The 13,820-nt window shown below is 38.4% G+C and overlaps 1 protein-coding gene and 3 long non-coding RNA genes across 5 annotated transcripts in view; 3 read left to right on the top strand and 1 right to left on the bottom strand.

Annotated features, from left to right (window-relative positions):
- Positions 1 to 13,820, top strand: part of LOC118768185 (zinc finger protein 91-like) — a 339,442-nt gene that overhangs the window by 100,207 nt on the left and 225,415 nt on the right. The gene's annotated exons all lie outside the window — the stretch shown is intronic.
- LOC118768247 overlaps positions 1 to 13,820 on the bottom strand; it is a 56,950-nt gene that overhangs the window by 35,225 nt on the left and 7,905 nt on the right. The window contains exon 2 of the long non-coding RNA XR_005004076.1: positions 11,925 to 11,928. This is a non-coding gene — a long non-coding RNA (uncharacterized LOC118768247). The remainder of the gene's footprint in view (positions 1 to 11,924; positions 11,929 to 13,820) is intronic.
- Positions 1,675 to 11,407, top strand: LOC118768241. Its single transcript, XR_005004070.1, has 3 exons — positions 1,675 to 1,742; positions 4,969 to 5,311; positions 11,282 to 11,407. It is a non-coding gene; the product is annotated as an uncharacterized LOC118768241 (long non-coding RNA).
- Positions 11,480 to 12,396, top strand: LOC118768235. Its single transcript, XR_005004064.1, has 2 exons — positions 11,480 to 11,704; positions 11,946 to 12,396. It is a non-coding gene; the product is annotated as an uncharacterized LOC118768235 (long non-coding RNA).

Below are 13,820 nucleotides of genomic sequence, written 5' to 3'. Positions count from 1 at the left end.
CCAGGCAAAAGAATTACGTCTCCCCATCAAATTACAGGCCTTGTGCCTTAAGTAAAAAGGTTCCTTGTCATCATTATTATTTATGGACCCTGAAATGAATTTAAATTAAATGATTTCGCGCGCAAAGTCCTGAGTTCAAAGACGGTTGACATCGACTTTGCCTTTCATCCCTTTCAGGAAACACTGGGCTCCATGGGTTCGACTTTTCACTTGCATCAAAGATTTCTGGTCCTGGGCCAATATTGAAAACCCTCATCATCATTACTATTATTAATATAACCTTTTAATAAATCTTTGTCGACTTACCGTTTTATCAGTGCCTCATTAACAACACCAATTAATATGGTATTCTTCAATCAGTCAACTCTCGACAGCTAAATACCCTGACAGGGCCTCATTACTCTCATTTTACTAATTAATTTCCTTTATACCACGTGTAACTGTGGATTATAGGTTCCCATAAACCACAGATCAACATTTCAATTTGGAAGTTATTAATTAAGACGAGCAAATATAATTTCCTAATTGTTGTCAGGTTCCCGCTTCGAAATAATTACTCAAACATCGAGAGAAGTTCACAGAAATCTATTATTTACGTTATTATTAAGGCATTATTTAAGAAGGGTACCACTTAAGAAGAATTGTCCCTGTGCGCGTATCCGCGCTAGCTAGTCGTGACTAGTCGATCCTACAACGATTAGCTAGCAAAGTAAACAAAACACAAAGTAAATAATTTTTTATTACACAAAATAAATAATTTTTGTTAAACAAAATAAATAAAACACAAAAACACAAAGTAAATAATTTTATTAAATTTTATTAAACAAAGGCGCAGGAGTGGTTGTGTGGTAAGTAGCTTGCTTACCAACCATACGGTTCCGGGTTCAGTCCCACTGCGTGGCACCTTGGGCAAGTGTCTTCTACTATAGCCTCGGGCCGACCAAAGCCTTGTGAGTGGATTTGGTAGACGGAAACCGAAAGGAGCGCGTCGTATATATCTATTTCTTTACTACCCACATGGGGCTAAACACAGAGAGGACAAACAAGGACAGACAAATGGATTAAGTCGATTATATCGGCCCCAGTGCGAAACTGGTACTTATTTAATCGACCCGGAAAGGATGAAAGGTAAAGTCGACCTTGGCGGAATTTGAACTTAGAACGTAACGGCGGACAAAATACGGCTACGTATTTCGCCCGACGTGCTAACGATTCTGCCAGCTCGCCGCCTTCCAGCGCGTCGTATATATGTACATATACATGTGTATATTTGAGTGTCTGTGTTTGTCCCCCCCCCCAACATTGCTTGACAACCGATACTGGTGTGTTTACGTCCTCGTATACTAGCTGTTCGGCAAAAGACAACCGATAGAATAAGTACTGGGCTTGCAAAAGGATAAGTCCCGGGGTCGATTTGCTCGACTAAAAGCGGTGCTCCAGCATGGCCACGGTCAAATGACTGAAACAAGTAAAAGAGTAAAATAAATAAAACACAAAGTAAGGATTGAGTAGTCATGACTAGCTGTCGCGGGTACGTGAGTGCGCGCACCGGGACCACTATCCGCTAGTAGTGCCTTGTTTTATTAAATTTTAAAGGAAACCAGTAGCGCCATCTATTAGAGGATTGAGGAATAGAATTATCACAAGGGAAATAACTTCTGCAGGACATCATCCATTGAATTTAATTATTAATTAAGGTGCTTAATTACCAAATACTGAGTCGCTGTTTACAGCTGAATACGGTAAGTTGACAAAGATTTACTTTAAGGCTGTAATAGTGTTGATAATACTACTAATAATAAGGTAAATAATAGAATTCTGTGAACCTCTCGATGTTACAGCAATTATTTTTCGAAGCGGGAACCTGACAACAATTAGGAAAATATATTTGTTCGTCTTAATTAACAAATTCCAAACAGAAATGTTGATTTATCGATTATGAAAACCTATGATCGACTGTTTCATGTCATATAAAGGAAATTAATTGGTAAAATGAGGGTAAAGCGGCTTAATTAATTAGTAAAATGAGAGGAAACCGATTGAAGAAACCACATTAATTAATGTAGCCCCGTTGTTAATGAGGCATTGATAAAGCATGAAGTTGACGAAGATTTACTTTAAGGTTATTTTGATAATGATGATGATGGTTTCACATTTTGGCCCCAGGGCGAGAAGTCTTTTATGCGAACCTAAAGTGGAATACCTGGAACCCAGTATTTCTCGAAAAGGATGAAAGGCAAATACGACCTCGGCCCTATTTCCACTGAGACCTGGACTTCTTTTTCGGGATGCATAAAGTAATGATGATGATATTGATAATGATCTCTTGTACTTGAGACACAAGGGCTAAAATTTAGCGGGAGGGCGGAAATCGATTCCGTGGACCCCAGTGCTGTACTGTTACTTATGACGCTTAATTTTTAAAGAATCGTACAAATAGAAAATATATACAAAATAAATGAAGTATGGAAAAAATTAGGAAGTTTCATCTGTTTTTAAATAGTTCATACTAAAAAATAAAACAATCGGGAGAGGGGCTCTTGGGAACATAAATATGTGGGGTGGCACAAGGTGAGGAACCCTACAATGTCGTCTGCGAATTGTAAGACTGATTCACAAGCTGTTGAAATTCAATAAATGTGGAGTCAGTAATTTGGACATTTTTCAGCTTTTGGGACCACATAGCCCCTGAGTTATATGTTGTATAATTTATTTTCTCTGTAAACTGTAAACAAAAATAAAGATTACAAACCTTGCATACGTCTTAAACATATGTACTGTATTGTGTTATAATTATTTGTGTCGTATATCAATACATCATAGAATGGACGAAGGTAAAGCGAGTGTACACCACCTAAACCTAATGCTAACCCTAACCTTAACCTAAAACTAATCTAACCCTAAAACTAAACCTAAGCCTAATGCTCACGAGTTTGCTCAGTAAAAAAATCTGATGAAAAACTGTCAAGAATTTGCAAACAAATATTGTCGGGCAGGTAAAAGAAATTGGGCGATCCTTCGGTATAGGTACCGGAAGTGGCTTTGTTTACATTTCTGAAGATAACAGAAACCCTTTTCTTGCACTCCTAACACAAACCCTAACCCCCCCATATATAGAAAAAATCACTCTTTTGAAATGTGTCCGGTACCTATACCGAAGTTATGCCAAAAATTGTGGAGGTGCAATGGCCCAGCAGTCAAGGCAGCAGACTTGCGGTCGGAGGATTGTGGTTTCGATTCCCAGACCGGGCGTTGTGTGTGTTTAGTGAGTGAAAACATCTAAAGCTCCAAAAGGCTCCGGCAGGGGGTGGTGGCGACCCCTGTTATACCCTTTCGCTCCAACTTTCTCTCGCTCTCTCTTCCTGTTTCTTGAGTAACGCTGGGATGGACTGGCATCCTGTCTAGCTGGGTGGAACACATACGTCACAGGAATCAGGAAACCAGGCCCATGAACCTGGTTAGGCTTAAATAGGGCGCATAAATAATAAAATAAAAGTAAATTACTACCCCTTGTATCGTCTGACGTGTTTGTTTATATTCGAGAGTGCCCGCTTTCCGTCTCTTTTACTCTTTTACTTGTTTCAGTCATTTGACTGCGGCCATGCTGGGGCACCACCTTTAATCGAGCAACTCGACCCCAAGACTTATTCTTTTGTAAGCCCAGTACTTATTCTATCGGTCTCTTTTGCCGAACCACTAACTAACGGGGACATAAACACACCAGCATCGGTTGTCAAGCAATGCTAGGGGAACAAACAAAGACACACGCATACATATACATATATGCATGCATACGACGGGCTTCTTTCAGTTTCCATCTACCAAATCCACTCACAGGATAGTAGAAGACACTTGCCCAAGGTGCCATGCAGTGGGACTGAACCCGGAACCATGTGGTTGATAACTAAGCTACTTACCACACAGCCACTCCTGCGCCTATGTTTAATTTTTTGGCATTCCTTCGATATGACTTGACGAAATCAAAACATCAATTTGACTGAAAAGCACGTGGATCACTGTCATGAAATGGGAAGAGGAGAAGAAAGCTAAAGGGTTGCACACGCCTGCGTGCATGCTAGTTCCTCTGTGTGTGCTTGCCTGCTTGTTTCTGTGTGTGACAAGAATAAACATGCATGCACACACACACAGGAACAAGCACGCACGCACGTACAACCCATGGTCTTTCGTCTCTTCCTCCCATTTTATGACACTTGACCGCATGCTTTTCATAGAAACAGTAAAACTGTTTGACGTTTTTCATTTCATCAAGGCATATCAAAGGAATGCCTTTTTCCATTTTTACATCAGTTTTTCATTTGCATTTCATTTTCTTGGAGAGATGCGTTTCTAAAGAAGAACCTTATTCTGTTTACCTGGAAAGGATGCATGACAAAGTTGACTTGAAAAGAGTTTATGCTTTGAAAGTAAAGATGTACAGGGCCTTACCCATGGACTCAAAATACACGAACTACAGACAGGGCCTTTTGTGTGGCCTGGTTAGCAACTTAGTCCACAAGGAAGGGACTTCTTGTCAGGCAGGAAAGGAGTCTGGAGACTAAAATGTCTGTTCGAACCCTCTTTCACCATTTCTGACTGATGGAAGCGAAATAAACAATACACGGACACACTCTTGTATAGCTTAACAGGCTTGTAATTGTTTAGAATTCTCACTGACTTGTCAAGATTCCTTCATAATTTCTAGTCCACCCTGTAAAATTATATGAACCCTTTGAATTTACAGTAATCTTATAGACTGTGAATCATATTTTGTCAATGTAATTGATTTTCTTTTGCTTGGCCTGGGAAAACAAATTTAGGGTATAACACATTTATGTCATTATGCCAGTCTTTCAATGCCTCAAGGAACTCTGGAAACTTTTAATGGATGACAATGTTAAATTTTGCAACGTTGAATTAGTGTATCATTTAACTATTCTCTTTATTTTGATGTTTCTTTTCCTATTTCAGAATATCACCTTATGTTGACCCACAAGAAACTTCTTCATTCAGATGTGCCTTTCATATTTTGACGTCGTTTCATCAACTAAAGCAAGATGACATAATTTATCAGCAGCATTCATCAATACATCAAAATTTATATGAATACAATCTAAGAATACAATATTTTTCTTGTCTTCACTGTTTGGAATGTAGACGAAGTGATTGCCTTACAGGTTAATTAAGGTTGGATTCCTTTACAAACGAGTTGACAATTTTCACTTGCTGATTTAGATATTAATTAAGATCACAGAAGAAAGAAACACAGCTTCAAATTCTTTTCTGGAAATAGTTGCAGAACTGAAGTCAAAATGTTTCTAGAGATGAAGGAAACATTATTATTGTGATATGTATAATAAATTATTCTGTCATAATGAATAATTCAATTAAACCAAAAGACCCAGATACAAGAGTGAAGCAATGTTTCTGTGATGTTTGTGGTAAATCATTCGCTTATAATAGTCAGTTGACTAGTCACAGACGTATCCATACAGGAGTAAAGCCATATGACTGTGATATATGTGATAAATCATTCTCTCAAAGAGGTACCTTGACTGAACACAAACGCACACATACAGGTGAGAAGCCATATCATTGTGATATCTGTGGTAAATCATTCTCTAAACGTAATGTCTTGACTAGCCACAAACTTACACATACTGGAGAAAAGCCATATCATTGTGATATCTGTAATAAATCATTCTCTCGCAGCTGGGACGTGACAAGACACAAACGTACACATACAGGAGAAAAGCCTTACCACTGTGATATCTGTGGTAAATCATTATCTTTAAAGAATACCTTGGCTGATCACAAGCATACACATACAGGAGAAAAGCCATATCATTGTGATATCTGTGGTAAATCATTCTCTCAAAGGAATAGCTTGACTGTTCATAAACATACACATACAGGAGTAAAGCCATATCAGTGTGATATCTGTGGTAAATCATTCTCTCAAAGGTGTGATTTGACTCATCACAAATATACACATACAGGAGAAAAGCCTTATCATTGTGATATCTGTGGTAAATCATTCTCTAAACGTAATGACTTGACTCGGCACAAACTTCCACATACTGGAGAAAAGCCATATCATTGTGATATCTGTAATAAATCATTCTCTCGAAGTTGGGACGTGACAAGACACAAACGTACACATACAGGAGAAAAGCCATATCATTGTGATATCTGTGGTAAATCATTATCTTCAAGGAATACCTTAGCTGAACACAAGCATACACATACAGGAGAAAAGCCATATCCTTGTGATATCTGTGGTAAATCATTCTCTCAAAGGAATAGCTTGACTGTTCATAAACATACACATACAGGAGTAAAGCCATATCGGTGTGATATCTGTGGTAAATCATTCTCTCAAAGGTGTGAATTGACTCATCACAAATATACACATACAGGAGAAAAGCCTTATCATTGTGATATCTGTGGTAAATCATTCTCTAAACGTAATGACTTGACTCGCCACAAACTTACACATACAGGAGAAAAGCCATATCATTGTGATATCTGTGGTAAATCATTCTCTCAAAGAGGTGCCTTGACTGAACACAAACGCACACATACGGGAGAAAAACCTCATCATTGTGATATTTGTGGTAAATCCTTCTCTGGAAAGGGTGACTTGACTCGCCACAAACTTACACATACAGGAGAAAAGCCATATCATTGTGATATCTGTAGTCAATCATTCTGTCAAATGAGTCACTTGACTAAACACAAACGCACACATACGGGAGAAAAGCCATATCATTGTGATATCTGTGGTAAATCATTCTCTCAAAGAGGTACCTTGACTGAACACAAACGCACACATACGGGAGAAAAACCTTATCATTGTAATATCTGTGATAAATCATTTTCGCGTAGGAGTATTTTGACTAGACACAAACGTACACATACAGGAGAATAGCCATATCATTGTGACATCTGTGGTAAATCATTCTCTCAAAGGAGTAGCTTGACTCGGCATGAATATACACATACAGGATAAAAGCCATATCCATGTGATATCTGTGATGAATCATTTTCTCAAAATTATCATTTAACGAATTTCAGATACATTCATATGAGGGAAAAACCATATTGCTGTGATATCTGTGATAAATCATTCTCTGCAAATTGTGATTTAACTAGTAACAAACATATTCATGCTGGAGAGAAGCCATTATCATTGTGACACCTGAGGTAAATCATTCTCTTGCGAATGTACCTTTTCATACCACACAAAATCTACATCATGGTCAAATCTATTGTAAATCCTTCTCTCATAGACTTAACTGTAAATGAATAGATTCCTACAGGAGAGAAGCCAGGTCAGAGTGACATCTGTGCTAAACCATTCTCTTGAAAAAAGCTACATCCATCCACCTGGGTATTCACAACAATTGTAACTGTACCAATGCCAGGATTTATTAAAACATTACAACAATGAAGTCTGTTTTGTCAGCTGTCATTCAGGATTTTTCCCATCATCAATTTGAATACCGTCAGTGTGAACGTCAAACCTGTCATAATCTGTAACAATATTGACTCTGAGTTAACTTGATTGCTAAAAATGCCTGCGTTTGGATTTTGAGGAATTTGCTAGAAAAGAATAATGAATAAAAAATCAGAATAAAAGTTAGACCATTTTGTGTTTGTTTTGTTACTCAATATCTGGACACTGTCTCCTCTATACCTTAAATCTCTCGACTGGCACAATGGCACACCCGTTCAATACTAACTACCCACCTCCCTGTTGTGGGATTTTTTTGTCACCTAGGGATTTGGTGACCCTTTTGATGCTGATGTTACATGTCCTTACACACTGTTAAAGTACAGGTATGGAATCCCCAACACTACGTGGGTGGTCTTGTTATTCAAATGCCTTGTTTCTATTTGCTCCTAAAATCTATGTGTAATCTTTTATTCTTTAACATGTTTCAATCATTTGACTGAGGCCATGCTGGAGCACCTTCTTCAAGGTTGTTAGTGGAAGAAATCGACCTCAAGACTTAGTCTTTGTAAGTCTAGTACTGATTTTATCGGTGACTTTTACTAATCCGTAGTTACTGTGAGATAATCACACCAGTACCAATGGTTAAGCCCGTGGCAGGTGAAAAAAAAAGACACAGACACATACCCAAATACATATAGATATACATTCTGGTGTCTTCTACCTGGGACGTAGCCAGCCCACTTATGCATACCTTTCCTTCTTGTGACACAAACCCTACTTGTGACGACCTGTTGAGGCAAGTGAAAATCGTCTGGCCCCCGTGCCGGTGACATGTAAAAGGCACCATCCGACCGTGGCCGTTTGCCAGCCTCGTCTGGCACCTGTGCAGGTGGCACGTAAAAAGCACCCACTACACTCGCGGAGTGGTTGGCATTAGGAAGGGCATCCAGCCATAGAAACACTGCCAGATCAGACTGGGCCCAGCACAGCCTTCTGGTTTCCCAGAACCCAGTTGAACTGTCCAACCCATGCTAGCATGTGAAGCGGATGCTAAACGATGATGATGATAATGATTTATATATATATATATATATATATGTAGTAGCCTAAGGTTGAGTTGAGCTGGCAGAAACGTTAGCACACCGGGGAAATGTATTTATTCTGGTGTTACGTTCTGAGTTCAAATTCCACCGAGGTTGACTTTGCCTTTCATCCTATTGGAGTCGATAAATAAAGTACCAGTTACTCACTGGGGTTGATGTAGTCGACTTAATCCATGTCCCTGTTTGTCCTCTCTGTGTTTACCTCTTTGTGGGCGATAAAGAAATAAGAAATTGACCCCAAGACAGGGACATAAACACACCAATACCAGTTGTTAAGCGATGGCTGAGGGAAAAACATTTATAACATACCCAAATATATACGTGCATACAAACACACATATATAGTAGCCAAAGTACCCGGCGTTGCCCGGGATTTAAAGGAATATTAACCCTTTTGATACCTATTTCTTTACTACCCACAAGGGGCTAAACACAGGGGACAAACAAGGACGGACACACGGATTAAGTCGATTATATCGACACCAGTGCGTAACTGGTACTTATTTAATCGACCCTGAAAGGATGAAAGGCAAAGTTGACCTCGGCGGAATTTGAACTCAGAACCTAACAGCTACGCATTTTACCCGGCGTGCTAACGTTTCTGCCAGCTCGAAGCCTTTTGATACCAACCCATTTGGCAGGCACCCCCTCTGACTCTGTAGTACAAATAAATGTCTTGTTTTTACGAGTTCTGATTTAAAATTTTCTATCAAACTTTAGTCACAACTTGTGTTCCAACACCAGGTTAATGACAACCACCAAGTTATTTTATGAAGCTGTTTGTTATATTTAAAATTAATTGAAAGAAACACATAGCATCTCAACAGAATTCATCATCATTTAACGTCTGCTTTCCATGCTAGCATGGGTTGGATGAATGACTGAGGGCTGGCGAACCAAATGGCTGCACCAGGCTTCAGTCTTGATCTGGCAGAGTTTCTACAGCTGGATGCCCTTCCTAACGCCAACCACTCTGAGAATGTAGTGGGTGCTTTTTACATTATATATCATCATCATCATCATTTAACGTCTGCTTTCCATGCTAGCATGGGTTGGACGAATGACTGAGGGCTGGCGAACCAAATGGCTGCACCACGCTTCAGTCTTGATCTGGCAGAGTTTCTACAGCTGGATGCCCTTCCTAATGCCAACCACTCTGAGAGTGTAGTGGGTGCTTTTACATGCAACTGGCACAGGGCCAGTCAGGCGGTACTGGCAACGACCTCGCTTGAATCTTCTAATTATGGTAACAAAATTGTTAAAGGAAATGAACATATTTATTCCGATAAAAAATACATTTTCAGAACAATTCTATCAGATGACATGTGTATAAACAATATCAGTAAAACAAATCTTGGAAGCAATCACAGTTTAATTCTGTAAAACTTCTAAATATACAAGGTTTTCAGCAACCACTACATTCTTGAAGTGTTTGGTGTTAGGAAGGGCATCCAGCTTCCAAGAACTGATTGCAGCCTGGTTCATTATCGTGAGTTGCCAGTCCTCAGTCAAACCCATGGAAAGCAGGTGTTAAATGATGATGATACTATATATGATATATTGTTATGACATTGAAAGTTTAGGTGAAATTTCTCAATCACTCGCTGTCTCTCTCTCTCATTCACTCGACACAAAGAAGACACGTGATTTCCTCGCCAGAAATTGCCAAGGGAAACTGCTTTAGCGTTTCAAATTTATTCTGCAATCTGGGATTATTATACCTTATATATATTATATTCAAATTATATGTTTAGTTGTTTCGCACACAAACTAACGTGTTTTTCCTTTTAGATTAATTATTTATCCTTATTTATCTCTCCTCTAACTTCTATAAGCTCTGCATTTTTCACTTATTTATTTCTAACTTCTCTCAATCCGCACTCTCTTGAAAACAGGAAAGACAAAGTGAGAGAGAGTGAGTGACGACGTTCATAAAATATAAAATGTTTTACTTTTTCTTAAACACGAGATATAGTGTTCAAATTCAGGATGGTTTTGAAAGACACTATATTTTATAATCATAGTATATATACTTTCTCACACAACAATTACAATATATTTATTATAAATCGTTCATCTTTCTCCCCCTCTCTCTCTCACACACATTACTTTGGGTGCGAAAGAGTTTTGTTTTGATTTTACGCCCAGTAAAAAAGTGTTTTGTTGAGAGTCGATATTACTTAGTTTGATTTGAAATAAATGCCGGGTTATACTGCTAGTGTAAAATCAAGTTTATTATAAACAACACAAACACTTTGTAATTTAATAGATTTCAATGTGATACCTGTTCAATAGAAATTATTTTTATTTAATAAAAATTTAATTAAATCCAATCAGGAGTAAGTGAAATTCTGCTGAATAAAAACTAAATTGAAAACATTTATCCATGGCTGTCTCGGCAATACTCAAAGGTTTGAGGTGAGTATTTTACATAAGTAGGACACTTTTTTTAAACAAATATCATCCTGAAAATCATCTCTGTCAATTACACGGGTGCACAAAGTACCTGGGTGTTTACTGTGCTTGTGTTTAGTCAAGTGATACCTTTTAGAAAATGATTTACCAGATATCAGAATATGGCCTTTCTCCTGTTTGTGTATGTTCGTGTTGAGTCAAGTCCTATAAGAGAATGATTTACTACATATTACAAAGATATGGATTTACTATGTGCCGGTGGCACGTAAAAAACACCATTCGAGCGTGATCGTTACCAGCGTTTAAGATGTTTATACAGATGAAGGAAACATTATTATTGTGATATGTATAATATATTATTCTCTCACGATGAATAAATTAACTGAAGCAAAAACCAATGATACAAGAATAAAACAATATTTCTGTGCTATTTGTGGTACATCATTCAATTATAATAGTCAGTTGACTAGTCACAGACGTATCCATACAGGAGAAAAACCATATCACTGTGATATATGTGATAAATCATTTTCTTCAAATAGCACTTTAACTCATCACAAATATACACATACAGGAGAACAGCCATATCATTGTGATATCTGTAGTAAATCATTCCCTGGCAGTAGTGACTTGACTAAACGCAAACGTGTTCATACAGGAAAAAAGCCATATCAGTGTGATATTTGTGGTTAATCATTTTCTAAAAATATCGTTTTAACTTGTCACAAATGTACTCAGACAAGGGAGAAACCATATCACTGTGATATCTGGTAAATCATTCTCTCAAATGAATTCCTTGACAAGACAAACAGACACATCCAGGAGAGAAGCCATAGCTACCTTTGGTAATTCATTTTCTGAAAATGGTGTTTTAACAATATATGAACATGTTCATTTGAGAGAGAAGCTATATCATGGTTAGGTCTGTGGTACATCATTCTCTCATAGACCTGACTTAACTGTACATCAAGGTATTCATACAGGAGAGAAGCTATGTCAGTGTGACATCAGTGGTAAACTGTTCTCCCCAAAATGCCACAGGCATTCACATTTGGGTATTCACACACAAGTCTAAGTGAATCAATGTCGGAATGGAGTTTTGTCGGTGAACAGGTCGCGGTCTCAAAGCAACGAAAATATTTTGATAAATTAAAATTAAATGTTGAAGTGAATCTAACGGTTTTTGTGTGTTTCTTAAATGGCTTATAAACACCTTCGACACTGGAATTGTTTTCGTTCCAGCACACGATCTCAGATCAGGTCACTTGCTATGCAAGTACATCTCCGTGGTTGAGTTTATTTTTCTTGCTAAAAGACTTGTGTTTTTTTCCCTCATCATCAAATTTGTCATCTGTAAAAATATTGACTCAGAAATAACTTGATTACTGAAAATGCCTGCAGTTGGATTTTGAGGAATTTGTTGATAAAGTATAACGAATAAGAAATTTTGTGTTTATTTTGTTAATCTATATCTAGGCCTAGGAGTGGCTGTACGGGGTTCAGTCCCACTGCGTGGCACCTTCGGCAGGTGTCTTCTACTATAGCCTCGGGCCGACCAAACCTTTGTGAGTGGATTTGGTTGATGGAAACTGAAAGAATCCCATCGTATATATATGTATGTATGTGTGTTTGTCCCCCCAACATCGCTTGACAACCGATGCTGGTGTGTTTACGTTCCGGTAAGTTAGCGGTTCGGCAAAAGACACCGATAGAATAAGTACTAGGCTTACAAAGAATAAGTCCTGGGGTCAATTTGCTCGACTAAAGGCGGTGCTCCAGCATGGCCACAGTCAAATAACTGAAACAAATAAAAGAGTAAACTTAGCAGTTCGGCAAAAGGCACGGATAGAATAAGTACTAGGCTTACAAAGAATAAGTCCTGGGGTCGATCTGCTCGACTAAAGGCGCTGCTCCAGCATGGCCACAGTCAAAAAGACACTGACTCCTTTGTTCCTTAAATTATTGACGAATCGGGACAAATGCAGCCAGTCTGCAGAGCCATCTACTGGAGAGTTGATGAAATACAATCGCTTAAGGGGAAATAACCTCTTCAACCTCGAAGCATCGAAAATATTAATCACGGTGATTAATTAGCAGTTAATTAGTCGTTGTTAATATCTGATTAAGGTAAGTCGGCAAACATTGACCTTAATAATATTACTAATAACAATGTAAAATAATAGAATGCTGTGAACCTCTCGGTGTGACAGTGTTTCGAAGCAGAACCATAACATTAGGAAAATATAATTTGCTCGTCTTAATTAATAATTTCCTAATTTTAATTAATAATTTCCAAACTGAAATGTTGATCTGTTGTTTATGAGATCCTAAGACCGACGGTTACGTGTGATATAAAGCCAGTTATTTTATGAAAGGAGGGTAAAGTGGTGCAGTTAATTTTACCTTTGCTTTAAGGTTATATTAATTATAGGAATGATTTTGAACTTTGACCCAGGGTCAGCGATCTTTGATGCGAGCGGAATGTCGTTTAAAGGGAGCCCAGAATTCCTTGAATGGAAAAAGCGACAAGGTCGACCTCGGCCGATTTTTGAAGTCAGGATTTACCGCCGAGGTCGTCTTCGACTTAGAATACTATCTGGGTTAATAAAATGACGATGAGAATAATATTTTGTACTTTAGGCCCACGATCTGAGATTTGGCGGGTAGGCGTAAGTCTGTGTCATGGACTCGGGTGCTCTACTGCTTTTTATTTTATCAATTCCGAAAGGAGAAAGGGCAAAGACGATCTCGATGCAGTTTGAACTGTAAGAGTGTGGGTACTACTTAAGAAGAGTGGTCCCGGGGCGCGCATCCGCGCTAAATAGTCGTGACTAGTCGATCGTTGA

Source organism: Octopus sinensis, linkage group LG27 (genome assembly GCF_006345805.1).
Source record: "Octopus sinensis linkage group LG27, ASM634580v1, whole genome shotgun sequence".
In the NCBI taxonomy this organism is placed as follows: domain Eukaryota; kingdom Metazoa; phylum Mollusca; class Cephalopoda; order Octopoda; family Octopodidae; genus Octopus; species Octopus sinensis.
This window is presented reverse-complemented; position numbering and strand designations above follow the sequence as displayed.